Consider the following 14,256-nt stretch of genomic DNA (forward strand, 5'->3'; position numbering starts at 1 on the left):
ATAACTTCACAATCACACTCTACTTTGACCTCAGTAGACACAATATTTTTGTCAACTTCAATGAAGACACCACCTCCTACGGTGTCTAATCTGTCTTTCCGATACACGTTCCAGCCCTCACTAAATATTTCGTAACTTCCTATCTCAGGGTTCATCCAGGTCTCAGTCCCGAGAATAATTTGCGCGCCACACGCTTCCTGGAGGGCAGTAAATTCTGGAACTTTATTCCGAACACTGTGAAAATTGATTGCTAATATCTTGATAGCTGAAGTGTCCTGATTCCCTGCCTGCACGTCGACTGGTGAGTGTTCATCAGGACACCTCGCACTGCCGGCCGGAGTGGCCGAGCGGTTCTAGACACTACAGTCTGGAACCGCGGGACCGCTACGGTCGCAGATTCTAATCCTGCCTCGGGCTTGGACGTGTGTGATGTCCTTAGGTTAGTTAGGTTTAAGTAGTTCTAAGTGCTAGGGGACTGATAACCTCAGAAGTTAAGTCCTATAGTTCTCAGAGCCATTTGAACCATTTCAACACCTCGCACTACTGCCTAACCTAAAAAAAACCCATGTGCACGCCACAAGTACTCTGCTACCCGAGAATCCGCTTCCTTTGTGTAGTGCACCCCTGACCTATCTAGGGGCGTCCTACAATTCCCCGCCCAATAGCGCAAGTCTAGAAAACTGCAGCCAAGACCGTGACAGAGTCGACGAAGCCTCTGGCTCCAAACCAAAGGACGCCTTAGATGATTGGAAAACCGAGGCCTGGTTAGATGAGTCCCGCCTGCAGTTGGTAGGAGTTGATGGTAGAGTACTAGTGTGGCGCAGGCTCCACGAAGTCGAGAACGCAAATTGTTAAACGGCACTGAGCGATCTTGGTGGTAGCTCCATGATAGGCAGAGCTATGTCAGTAGGAGGACAAAGTGAGTTCTACATCAATTCTTCACTGCGGGTTGCATACATTCAGGGGCAAGAGCAAATTCAGGAATAAACCTATTGTTATTCTAATTGATTTATGACGCTCTGATGCCATTGGGGTAATTCTTCCTTCTGAGAAACCGCCAAGCCTCCCCCCATCCACCTCCCTCATCTCTCTGGGAATCCTCCAACCCTCTCCTCCTACCCCTCGCCTATACAAACACACTTTTGACATCAAATTAATTGTCTAATTAGTAAAATCGATCAATCCCACCCCTACAAAAGCCACCCCTACCATAGCCCCCTCCCCCACCCGAAAATTGGCGGGGAAAGGACTCAGTCTGTGCTGAAGAGGAAGCATCTCACCACTGGATGTTCACTTCAATGTCAATTACATAACAGAGTGTATACTGTTTATTTATAAAATCAATTTGCAAAGGTTATATCTTTTTTTATTGGGTGGTAAAAGCACATCATTCTCTGCTGACTTTCGATACCATCTTCACACTGACCGCAGGGCAATGAGCCAGCCGCTTTGTGAACTGCAGTGCGTATCATGCCGTACTACACGTGCCGAATCGCCAGCAACCCTTTCAGTCCCAAGCGCTCCATTGGGAGGCGCCGGTCACCCGGAGAGGAATGCGATACCAGATGTCAGCTTGGTTTGAAATTTCATACCAGACTCACTCCCTGTTTTGTTCCCAGACAATCACATTCCACACCATGTCAGTGGAGGCAGCTGCTCTTTGTGCTCGCCTTGTAGTGCAGATGACTTATGACCTAAGATGTTGAGTCCCATAGTGCTCAGAGCCATTTTGTAGTGCAGATGTTAACTGAGCTAGTGCACAGCGCCATCACGAGAGGATGTCCCACCCCCTATCCCTCGCCCCTTCGCAACACCCCTCCCACAAAAAAACTGGCAGGAAGAAGACTCACTGTGAGTTGGAGACGAAGGATCTCACAACACGAAATTAAATTCAGTGTTAATAATATATTGACGCATATTCTTTACATAATCCGTTGGCAGGAACCAGGGCTAACGCACTTGGGTAGTGCTCATTTTCTGCACCCCACACACCCTTCTTCCCATGGTGTAATAACTGTAAGCACCAAAGAATGGAATGAGGTGCATTATAGTAGTCACCATTTCGAGTCTACCGCGCGTGTGTCTATCGTCCAGGCGCCGCCACAAAGGTCAAAAAGCACCCAGTGTCCTAATTACAGATCACAATACTAAATACCACCGACCACAGACCGGATATTGGCCTCCTTTGATCTCCCGGCTACTAACAAAGCAGCACGTGGTGGCGTTCTGTTGATCTGTAAATTCCAAACTGTCTACGTCTCTCTCACGAGACTACTTCCTGTTCGTGTGTGTGTGTGTGTGTGTGTGTGTGTGTGTGTGTGTGTGTGTGTGTGTGTGTGTGTGTGTGTGTGATTGTGTGTGTTCTTCGAACACTTAGACGGAGATTTTCATCGCTTCTCAGAATACTGTGTTCCTGGCGGTTGATGCTGCGGACAAAGGGTGAGCTGACGCAATTTCTATGTCAAAAATAGGAGCAATAGTCCATTTGCACTACCCTATCAAATTAACTGTTTACCAATTTACAGGATTCAAAAGATTGCGTAAAAAGCACACAACCACCATATGATGATACTTCTTCATAATAAAAACCTATTTTGAACGTCTGAATATGTATACAATTTGAAAGTCAAGAAATTATATTTTTGCCAATAATATATGTACACTACTGGCCATTACAATTGCTACACCAAGAAGAAATGCAGATGATAAACGGGTATTCATTGGACAAATATATTATACTAGAACTGACATGTGATTACATTTTCACGCAATTTGGGTGCATAGATCCTGAGAAATCAGTACCCAAAGCAACCACCTATGGCCGTAATAACGGCCTTGATACGCCTGGGCATTGAGTCAAACAGAGCTTGGATGACATGTACAGGTACAGCTGCCCATGCAGCTTCAACACGATACCACAGTTCATCAAGATTAGTGACCGGCGTAATGTGGCGAGCCAGTTGCTCGGCCACCATTGACCAGACGTTTTCAGTTGGTGAGATATCTGGAGAATGTGTTGGCCAGGGCAGCAGCTGAACATTTTCTGTATCCAGAAAGGCCCGTACAGGACCTGCAACACGCGGTCGTGCATTATCCTGCCGAAATGTAGGGTTTCGCAGGGATCGAATAAAGGGTAGAGCCACGGGTCGTAACACATCTGAAATGTAACGTCCACTGTTTAAAGTGCCGTCAATTCGAACAACAGATGACCGTGACGTGTAACCAATGTCATCCCATACGATCGCGCCGGGTGAGACGCCAGTATGGCGATGACGAATACACGCTTCCAATGTGCGTTCACAACGATGTCGCCAAACACGGATGCGACCATCATGATGCTATAAGCAGAACCTGGATTCATCCGGCCATTCGTCCACCCAGGTTCGTCGTTCAGTACACCATCGCAGGCGCTCCTGTCTGCAATGCAGCGTCAAGGGTAACCGCAGCCATGGTCTCCGAGCTGATAGTCCATGCTGCTGCAAGCGTCGTCGAACTGTCCGTGCAGATGGTTGTTGTCTTGCAAACGTCCCCAGCTGTTGACTCAGGGATCGAGACGTGCCTGCACGATCCGTTACAGCCATTGGATAAGATGCCTGTCATCTCGACTGCTAGTCATACGAGGCCGTTGGGATCCAGCTTGGCGTTCCGTATTACCTTCCTGAACCCACCGATTCCATATTCTGCTAACAGTCATTGGATCTCGACCAACGCGAGCAGCAATGTCGCGATACGATAAACCGCAATCGCGATAGGCTACAATCCGACGTTTATCAAAGTCGGAAACGTGATGGTACGCAATTCTCCTCATTACACGAGGCATCACAATAACGTTTCCCCAGTCAACGCCGGTCAACTGCTGTTTGTGTATGAGAAATCGCTTGGAAACTTTCCACATGTCAGCACATTGTAGGTGTCGCCACCTGCGCCAACCTTGTGTGAATGCTCTGAAAAGCTAATCATTTGCATATCACAGCATCTTCTTCCTGTCGGTTAAATTTCGCGTCTGTAGCACGTTATCTTCGTGGTGTAGCAATTTTAATGGCCAGTAATGTAGAATTATATATATAACTGAGGTCTTGTATACGCCGCCGTTTGAGTACACAAGCACCCTCATCCACCACAACGTCACCATTAAACATATCTGGAACAGAAATATAATCTATCACACACACTTGTGATCGCAAGGAGTGCGCCGTCCGCCAAATGCTGGGAGACACGGTTGCGCTGTCCGCCGCCGCCATGGACATCGCACCGTCTTGTGGGCGCCAGTCAGGAGAGGCCTGCACACATATCAGCCATGCCGGTAGCTGTGTGCCCAACCCCTATCATACACGCACTGGCCCTACCGAATGGTCAGAGATCCGAGAGACAATCACCAAACAGTCATACGAATAATTTACATGGGTGGAGGGGGTGGGGAAGGGAAATAATCGTCCAGCGCAAACGCCCATCATTTTGAATCTTCTCACGTACCACACACTTCTGCTTCTGTTGCCACTCACCCAGCACGCTGGTCACTTCTCTAGCCCCTGCTGCCGTGGGCAACAGCAGGCAGATCGCCGCATTCTTTGCACCTAACCGCCTGTCACAAACCGAGCCAATCTACGAATTGTGGTTGCCGACTACTCGTGACACCCCTGCCACTGCCCATGGCACACTGTAAGTCAGGCAGTAGCTGCTTGGATGTATACACTGGTTCTAATCAAGTCCACCCCGACATAGACCCCGCCAGTTTAAAAAAAATCCACTTTACGCAATCTGAGACAGGGATGTTACTGACCATACACCTCGGATTTCTTATGAGAAATGTAGATTTCTTCCTTTCATTGGTTTCGAAGACAGAAGAAATCAGGGCATAAACACATTTTCATGTCGCTAAAGTGTCATTACTTGTGAAAATCGTGTATCAGTATGGTACAGCTTATATTTCCTCTCCGTATTTACTCATTAGTTAAAAAAAAGATCTGTTCTTATAAACTTATATTTTGCTATGTTCTGCATCACAGGACTAGAATATTAAACTCATTTTTGCCTCATGATGGAGGGCTAGGATCCACCTTGCCACAGGATGGATCCTCGCTTTCGAACTGTCTTAAAGTAACCAAATGCTTCACCACATGTGGAGTCTCTCATAGTAACAGCACAGAGAAGTTGTAAACATCAGGTTTATACGACGTATCGCTTTATAAATTCGGTAATACGTCTGATTTTATTACGATGGTCATCTCTCCCTGTGTATGTGGGACACTGAAGTTTCGTTAAAATATCTTGCTACAACGAAAAAAAAGGCTAATTACCGCTCCAATTATCGAATCATATGCCGCCGATAAATATACAAAAAATAAGTTTTGAAGTAAAACATATTAGGGAGTATTATCTTGAACTAAGCGATCTCAGCTGAAAGCTTTTTAACTCCAAAACCGTTACAGCAAAGGCGATTTTAGCTGAAAGATGGAAATATGGAAGGAAAAATACCATAGAAACTAAATATGCTGGAATAGCATGGAATGTGGTCAGGAGAAACATCAGTAGTGATGTTCTTACGTCTGACGTGAGAATAGCGGGGTACAAGGTAGTCAATAACATCATCAGCACTAATGAGCGTCTGTTTGCCATCGGTTTGAGTGGCACTAAACTCTGCAGTGCCTCATCGTTACATATGTGCAGATCGGATTATCAACTGAAGGTAGGACCAGGGAGGAAATTGCTCAAATAACAAGAACTTCAGCAAACAATGTACCGACCAACATTTTCTTCAGACCCGAAGAAAGTTATTACCCTCAGGCAAAAAATAAAAAATAAATAAATAAAAAATAACGTAGTGATTTGGTTAATGGGCAAATATACATTTTTTACATTTTTAACAATATTGGAGCGATGAACATATTGAGATTTGTGTGGAAAATCAATTCGAGAAAACACTTAAGTATCAGAATCACAGAATCACAATAAGATATATGGTAACATGCTCCGAATAGTCTTCAACAGAATGGGTATAGGTTAGGAACACGTGAATTCCTCGTGGAAAGGGGTTGGCTTGGGTCACGTTCCCGGCCCTAACCTCACCTGTAAGTTACACATGAAAAATATATTAGTGGTACAGCAGATGCAAGAATATGACGGCAAACATCTGGTGTCTGTTATAAAGGAAGATCTTGAACTCCCTAAGGATGGGTTTAGAAGGCTGGAACCGACAAAAATAACAAGGCAATGAAGGACTTTGCGATGCCGCTGTTCGGGACTGCTCTTCTGTCCACGTAATTTACCCTGGAAGGAACACATATCAAGGATTTACTGAATGATTAATTTGGGTCTAGGATAGATGATGAGGAACCTCAGGCTGCAGAAGAAGAAAATGTGCATGCTGAACAGCCACCACTTGAACGTCAGTGAAGGTGCAAAATTGTGCTACTGTTAAAGACTCATTCTTTGAATGCTGTAATTTATGACTGCAATTATCTGTCACCTTATTTACGTCATTTCATTGTAAGCTAGCCATTTTTGTTACTGTTTTTGTGGAATAAAAACAAATCATATCCGTGGCAGCTAGCCATCGCTGCCCCGCCCAGGCAGCATCTCGTTAGTATCAAATTGGTAGGCTAATTAATGAAATTGATTGTGAGAGTCACTTTGCATAGCGATCAAATTTTTTCTACAGTCGGATTGCACTTGCGATGTAGCTCAAATGGAAATCATTTCTGTGAAAACGAGATAACAGAAATTAGCACTCGTGAGGTGGCATATAGGTAGTCTTTTTCCCTCGTTCTGTTTGTGAGTTGAATAGGAAAGGGAATGACTAATGGTGCTACAGGGTACCCTCCGCCACACACCAAACGATGGCTTTCCAAGAAAGCATATAGATGTAATTGTGACTGTAAATTTCTAAAGTGATATGTGCTCGTAGTATAAATCTGGTATTTACAACTTCTCTGTGCTGTCATCTTGAGAGACTTCGTATGTGACGAAGGATTTGATTAAATTGAGTTCGAAAGTGAGGAGGCATCCCGTGACAGGGCACTCCGTCATGAGCGGAAAAGGAGTTTAATTTTCTAGTTCTCTGATTCAGGAAGTATCAGATATTAAGCTGATTAGAACAGACTCTTTTTACCTGATGAGAGAATACTTAGAGGAAGTATAGGCTGTGCCGTACTGTTGCACGATTTTCACAAGTAACGATACTTTAGCGATTTGAAAACGCGTACATGTCCCGATTTGTTCCGTTTTCTAAAATCACTTGTATGAAAGGGAGAAATCTACATTTCTCTTGAGAAAATCGAGGTGCATAGTCAACAACATCCCTGTCTCAGATGGCTTAAAGCAGATTTTTTTTTAAACTGGGGATCTGTGTTGATGTGAAATTGGTTAGAAATAGTGTATACGTCCTAGCAGCTGCTGTTTTACTCAAAGTGTGCTGCAGCTGGCTGAAGGAGTGGTCAAAAGGATTTGGCAACTGGAAGTCGCGGATTATCTCAGCCTGTGACAGACAGTTAGGTGCAAAGAAAGTGCCAGCATGTCTGCTCTTGCCCGTGGCAGTGGGGGCTAGCAAAGTGACCAGTGTACTGGGTGAGTGGTGACAGAAGGCGACTTGTGTGTTGCACGAGAAGATTCAAAATAACAGGTGTTTGCGCTGGGCGATGGTTCCCTCCATGTAAACTGATGAGATGACTGCTTAATGACAGTCTCTCTGACCTCTAGGCATTCTGTAGAGCCAACGTGTTGACGCTGGGGGATGGGTGTGCAGCTGCTGACATGCTCGATACATGGTGGGGTTTCTCCTGACAGGCGCCCACGAGATGGTACGATGTCTCTGCTGGTGGTGGAGGACGCAGCTGCGGCTCCCAGCAGTCAGCGGACGGCGCACTCTTCACGATCACTGGATGTGTTTAGTGGAAATGGTGCGGTGCATAAGGGTGCTTGTGTGTTCAAACGTCAGTGCATACAAGATCTCAGATATATTTAGTGCAACGATCTACACTCCTGGAAATTGAAATAAGAACACCGTGAATTCATTGTCCCAAGAAGGGGAAACTTCATTGACACATTCCTGGGGTCAAATACATCACATGATCACACTGACAGAACCACAGGCACATAGACACAGGCAACAGAGCATGCACAATGTCGGCACTAGTACAGTGTATATCCACCTTTCGCAGCAATGCAGGCTGCTATTCTCCCATGGAGACGATCGTAGAGATGCTGGATGTAGTCCTGTGGAACGGCTTGCCATGCCATTTCCACCTGGCGCCTCAGTTGGACCAGCGTTCGTGCTGGACGTGCAGACCGCGTGAGACGACGCTTCATCCAGTCCCAAACATGCTCTATGGGGGACAGATCCGGAGATCTTGCTGGCCAGGGTAGTTGACTTACTACACCTTCTAGAGCACGTTGGGTGGCACGGGATACATGCGGACGTGCATTGTCCTGTTGGAACAGCAAGTTCCCTTGCCGGTCTAGGAATGGTAGAACGATGGGTTCGATGACGGTTTGGATGTACCGTGCACTATTCAGTGTCCCCTCGACGATCACCAGTGGTGTACGGCCAGTGTAGGAGATCGCTCCCCACACCATGATGCCGGGTGTTGGCCCTGTGTGCCTCGGTCGTATGCAGTCCTGATTGTGGCGCTCACCTGCACGGCGCCAAACACGCATACGACCATCATTGGCACCAAGGCAGAAGCGACTCTCATCGCTGAAGACGACACGTCTCCATTCGTCCCTCTATTCACGCCTGTCGCGACACCACTGGAGGCGGGCTGCACGATGTTGGGGCGTGAGCGGAAGACGGCCTAACGGTGTGCGGGACCGTAGCCCAGCTTCATGGAGACGGTTGCGAATGGTCCTCGGCGATACCCCAGGAGCAACAGTGTCCCTAATTTGCTGGGAAGTGGCGGTGCGGTCCCCTACGGCACTGCGTAGGATCCTACGGTCTTGGCGTGCATCCGTGCGTCGCTGCGGTCCGGTCCCAGGTCGACGGGCACGTGCACCTTCCGCCGACCACTGGCGACAACATCGATGTACTGTGGAGACCTCACGCCCCACGTGTTGAGCAATTCGGCGGTACGTCCACCCGGCCTCCCGCATGCCCACTATACGCCCTCGCTCAAAGTCCGTCAACTGCACATACGGTTCACGTCCACGCTGTCGCGGCATGCTACCAGTGTTAAAGACTGCGATGGAGCTCCGTATGCCACGGCAAACTGGCTGACACTGACGGCGGCGGTGCACAAATGCTGCGCAGCTAGCGCCATTCGACGGCCAACACCGCGGTTCCTGGTGTGTCCGCTGTGCCGTGCGTGTGATCATTGCTTGTACAGCCCTCTCGCAGTGTCCGGATCAAGTATGGTGGGTCTGACACACCGGTGTCAATGTGTTCTTTTTTCCATTTCCAGGAGTGTATTTATGACAGAAATTAATTACTTGATGTGATTCATGTGATTCACAGAGGTTGGAAATATGTGCTTACTCTGAACAAGGATCATTTAAGATGGTGGTGAGTGTTTTGAGCAGTCTATTTGACTCCTGTAAATAGTTCAGCAATTAAATTCATATGGTAGTGTAAATGGACTAATTCCGTCTATTTTGGATAACGAAACTAAGTCACCTCTCCCTACAGGAAGTAGCCTGCGGAAAGAGACAGAGACAGGAAGCAAGTCTGGAATTTCCCGAACAACAGAATGTTGTTGGTCGGTGTTATTTAGTATTGTGACCCGTAATTAGGACACTTGGTGGTTTTTTAACCCTGCGGCGGCACCTGCACGATAGATGCACAAGTGGGAGACAGTAAACGGTGGCTCATACACTGCACTTCATTCCAGTCCTCACTGCTTACAGTTATTACATCACAGGAAGTGGGGGTGTGGGGCGCAGTGCAGACATGAGCTCTAGCTAAGTGACGGAGTCATGTCTTTTGCATACAGACTAAATACAGAGTATGCATCAATCCTCGATTTGAATTTCGTATCATTAGGTCAGAGTGAGTCGTTTTCTCGACTTTTTTTCTGGGAGGGGTGGAGGAAGGGGCAAGATTAGGGGGGGGGGGGGAGGGATTTCCTCTGGTGGTTGCACTGTGCACTGGCTCAGTCGATATCTGCACTGCAGGACTAATATGGAGAGCAGCTAACACTGGCCTGGTGTGGAAGGTGTGTTTTCTGGGAGTCTGATATCAAATTTCAAAAGAGGCCTACATCTTGTTGAAACGTCCCCTTTTGAACAATTTTACAGGACTGTGCTTAACCTGACACACAATATTTTTTAGCGCAACGCAATCTGACTTTCACAAAATCCCTACAAAAGAATGGCCCTGACTAACATTAAACTATACCTTTCACAAATCACTAAATCACTTACCTCACAATAATCTTCGTTTCTCCCACTACTGCAATACAGCTAGCGCCACTACTGCCAGCTAAATAAAAGATTCAAACTATGGAAGGCACTAACTACTGATAGGGATAGTTAGCAAATGAAAGATATTAATAGAGAACAAACAATGTATTTACCTTGATATCATCATATATAAATATAGCAGTTCATGACAAATTTCAAAACTCCACCATCTCTCTCCCCACATCCACCACTGCTGGCGGCTCACCTCCAACTGCGCAACGCTACGCGCTGTTCACAGCCAGCTGCCTAACACTACAATGGCGAGTATTACAACAATGCAAAGCAGCCACAGACTGCACACAGCACAGCCAGTGATTTTCATACAGAGGTGGCGTTACCAATAAAAAAACCTAAACAGCCTACTTACATAGCCCCCATGCTACCCACAAAAAATTTTACAAATTTTTTTGGGCACTGGCCAATACATATTTGTTAAAATTTTTCATAATCGTAATTACAATAACAAAGAAATCAAATGCACACACTTATTGATACAATGTTGGGCAAAAGCTAAAATTTTGTCACAGTCCATAAAGACAGTCCTGATCATTCATCACATTGCAGTGTTTTTCTCAAAGTCTGAGCAGTAAAAGAAAATGCACACGGAAGTAGTGGATTTCCATGCAGTCTTGAAGAAGTAGCGTTGTCCTTCCAATGGAAAGACAGTGCTGACTCTTGACATGCTGACAGGTAATGGGCCACAACAGAGCAAACCCACAGCGGAGTCAGTCGAAGTTTTGAAGAGTATTGGTGGGTAGGTCATCACAGAGCAGACCCACTGTAGTCCTGGTAGAGATTACAGTATTGGTGGGCCACCAGAGGTGCAGACCCACTGCAGTCCTTGTAGAAATAATGGTATTGATGGATCATCAAAGATGTAGACCCACTGTAGTCCTTGTAGAGATAATGGTACTGGTGGGTCATCAAAGATGCAGACCCACTGTAGTCCTTGTAGAGGTGGCCAGCAGCCATCTGTTGTGACTGTGCAGGTGCACAATCACCATTGAAGAGTCTTGCGGATAATAGAGCAAGTCCATAACCACCACTTGTGCACTCACAAAGTTTTTGAATTGTCCTGAGAACCAGCAATGCTGTTAACCAGTCCCTTGCTGAATTATTAACACACGTGCAAACACTAACAGTCCCTACTTCTCACATATTGTCCATATACTATGGCCAACAGAAACGTGTGCCGTGTAATGTAACTTACAAGTTAATAATATGATGAACTGGTGACAAGTACAATTTTATAACATAAGAACACAATAACAAAGGTACAAAACACATCAGTAAAGAACATAACAATACAAATAACATTTGCGGTAATAGGGGCTTTACAAAAGAATAGAAATAACATATAAATCAATGTTACAAAAATAATGACATAAGTACATACATAAAGATCAGAATAACTTTTGAAACATCAACTTCACACATGAGCAACAAAACAGAATAAATAATGTCTAAACATCTTTACAAAGTAAATAACATATTATTAATGCAAATTATATTTGAGGATAACAGTATTCCTCATCATAGTGAATGTAGCTTAGTATTAGAAAAATTCTACAACATAAGTCTTATCAGATAAACATATAAATACAGGAAAAACATAAATACACAAGGGAACACAAACACATAGTGGGATAACACAAGGAAAGGACAGGGTTTCTTTTACTGCAGTATTTTGCAAACAAAACTTTCTTTCCTTCTCGGAGATCTCCCTTCGTTCCTCACTATTTCCAAAAAGTCCTATCAATACCTGCTTTCTCTACTCTGTTCATATTTCTTTCAAAATAATTACGGATCATTGTACAATACTCATTTTGGCCCAAAACGTTTTCGTATACCTTCAATGCATTTCTTTCCATTCATCACAACTAGTTTCTTATATAGTCTACCCCCTCTTAAGCTAACTTAAATCTACTGAGCTCAGATACTAAACTAAGGAACGAGGCAATGCAGCAGCACAAATCAAGTAACACAAACATCAATGACAAAAATTTCAAGCTGGCAAAGCAAGCTACAGTAAATCTAAATTACGAATCAATTCACATTACAACTAATATGAGGCAATGCGCAGCAAACAAGAAAAATAAATCTGGCTTAGCAGAGTAACACAAATTCAAATTCAACAACACTATGCCTGGCAAACAGCAGCAGAAAATGAAATACCTAAACATGACATAGCTCAAGCAGAAAAAATAGTACACTAAAGATAACAATGCAGACAAGGGAAATGTATATTCACATCTTAATGTCTATGTAATTAAAGTGGTGCACCACAGAAACTAATTCTACAAAAGATTACTAAGTACTAGAAAAGAAAATTATGTATGCAGTTCCTGTGAAGGTAAATGTCTTTTTGTGCTCCCTCATTTTTTTTTAAATTATTATTTACTCGATCTGTAGACAGAAAATATTTACATTAATACATCTATAAAATTTTATTTTTACCAATGCTGCAGTGCAGCTAGAAACTAGATATTAAATGAAATAAGCAATTACGCAAACCAAAGCATAAAAATATCATTCAATAGTCATGTGACATTTCATAAGTTAGTAGAAATTCTCTCAACTGTCGTAGAAAGACACTTGTCCTAATCAGGTGTGCAGTTGTAAGAATGTTTCCAAGTTATTATTAGCGTGTCGTATTTACGATGCTTTCTACAAAGGAATGTCAATAGCGAGGATAATGGCCTCCCTTTTTTTTTTACCTGGGCCGCTGCAAAGGGCTCGCAATAATGGCTTTTTCTCCAGGCGTCTGACACATCTGGCCGCTCAGCTGTGTGCCCACGACGCATTACGTGCAGGTGGTCACTGAACTTTCTTACCGAAATATTTACGACACCAGTTTCCGCTACAGTGACAGTCTCACATAAAAAAATTTCACAGGCCAAGAATTTACGTTGCAAATGTGTAGAAACAAAAATCCTATGAATATAAAAGTGTTCAAAAAGTTTTCGTCGGCATTGTGATACATTCACGCATTTACACACATTTCATAACTCTTAAAGTACGATTCTTGGTTTCCAACATCCTTTTCCACAAATCAGAGTCCCTAAACACTACTCATTATTCCTTACCTTATTACACATATACATATTCGTCGACACTTCTTCAATATATAGCATCAGCTTACTGATCATAAACATACCGCAACAGCATAATACACATAGTCATCGTAATAATAACATCATAACACCTCAGTCAACTCTCAAAATCGTCGTAGCTTCCCCCAATAATTTCAAAACCTAAAAAAAATTCTCTGCTCATGTCAAAAGTGTCATCTGCCTCAAACGTACTTTAAAAATCGTGATCCCATACCAAATACATTATTCAAAGCTCTCATAGTATCACAATGGCTCCGAAAAAATATGAACAGTTCACAAAGTACAAACAACATACAATTTCGTAAGTGTGAAGTTATCCAACGGTGTAATTACGTAAACATCTGTCACTGTTGTAGTAAAATAAATGTTTGTCTCTCTCAGGTAAATAATCAGATAGCTGTGTAATTATGTGTTAGAGAAATAAAGTACCGATGTGTAAAGTTGTATAAGCAAATACCATATTAGCTAGGGCTCCTTGTGCTCGCCAAACACATGGTACACAAAGTAAGCGTGTACCCCCCTGAGGATTAATGTAATTATACCCTCAGGTGTTACAGATTACAGCAATGGAATGAAATGTATCATGGAAAACTTTCTTTGTAATTCAAAAATCTTGAAAAATAAATGGCATAAGTACAAAATTAATCTCTCAAATGCGTGTCCTGTAGCGCTAAATGTGCGTCTTGCTGTAAGATAATTCTGTGGAAGTGTCGTAGTTATCGTCCTCCGAAAGCTAAGTTCTGCAGAAGTCAAT

The sequence above is a fragment of the Schistocerca nitens genome, chromosome 7 (assembly GCF_023898315.1).
Source record: "Schistocerca nitens isolate TAMUIC-IGC-003100 chromosome 7, iqSchNite1.1, whole genome shotgun sequence".
Taxonomy (NCBI): Eukaryota; Metazoa; Arthropoda; class Insecta; order Orthoptera; family Acrididae; genus Schistocerca; species Schistocerca nitens.